Source organism: Chinchilla lanigera, unplaced genomic scaffold (assembly GCF_000276665.1).
Source record: "Chinchilla lanigera isolate Chin_1 unplaced genomic scaffold, ChiLan1.0 scaffold00036, whole genome shotgun sequence".
Classification (NCBI taxonomy): Eukaryota; Metazoa; Chordata; class Mammalia; order Rodentia; family Chinchillidae; genus Chinchilla; species Chinchilla lanigera.
In genome coordinates this window covers 867,900-868,860 of record NW_004955437.1, presented here as the reverse complement: position 1 = coordinate 868,860, position 961 = coordinate 867,900, and the positions used below count along the sequence as shown (strand labels likewise).

The following is a 961-nucleotide window of genomic DNA, read 5'->3' as shown; positions in this document are numbered from 1 at the left end:
AATAGTACACAAAAAGAAATTGAAAATATGCAAGAGAAGTAAAAGCAAAAATCAAGAGAAACTGAACAAAATGAGGTGGTCAATTGTAAAAAGAATTTAAAAATTCAGAAAACAAATGTCAGGTAATATTTTATGAAACAGTAATTAATAATTATTCCAGAAGAGACATAATTCCTCAAATCAAAATGAAATTAGCTTTAAAAGAGACAACATACATATAAAAACATAGAAGCACACACACATACCAAAATGTATCACAATAAACCTACAAACAGACATAGAAAGAAAATCACAAAGGCCACTACAAAAGCAGATCACATACCAGGAATCATGTTAACATAAGACTTCTCATTAGCACTAATACATGTCAGAAAACAACAGAACAATATAATCAGGACACTAATGGAAGTTTACTTCAATTAGTGAAAAAAACTCAAAAAGGTGTTAAAAACAAAAACATCTAAGAAAACAGGTTAACAAAACATAAGTCTAAAATGTTGACTACAAAGAAGAAGGTAAAGGAGAGCAGGAGGAAGAGAAGAGGAGGGAGAAGGAGATGTGTGTTTTTAAATGAATATGCCTGCAGCACTAGAAAACACAACTTACAAAATAGGCTGATGATTATGGATGAAAAACAATTTGACAAAACAACAGAAGTAGTGTTTAATTTTACACCTTATCAAAATGACCAACGGATATTGGGAAGTAGGAAGAACTTGTTCTAATGGGAAGGGGAACAAGGGAGGGGGTGGGGCAAGGGAAAGAAGGGGAAAAGAATTTTACAAAGAGAATGAGAGGGAAAAATGGAAACATAGCTTTTGTAAATGGGAAGGGGAAGAAGGATTGAAGAGAGGAGAGGGAAATGGGAAAAAAAGAATTAAGGTATAGTATATACAGGTACAAATTCTCCATGATGAATGTGATCATTATGTGTGGGAAACATATAGTAATATTAAAATAA

The 961-nt window shown here is 32.3% G+C and overlaps 1 protein-coding gene across 4 annotated transcripts in view; it reads left to right on the top strand.

Moving 5' to 3' along the window:
- The window catches only part of LOC102007696 (chromosome unknown open reading frame, human C6orf10), an 85,022-nt gene that overhangs the window by 46,339 nt on the left and 37,722 nt on the right, over nt 1–961 (top strand). The window lies entirely within an intron of this gene.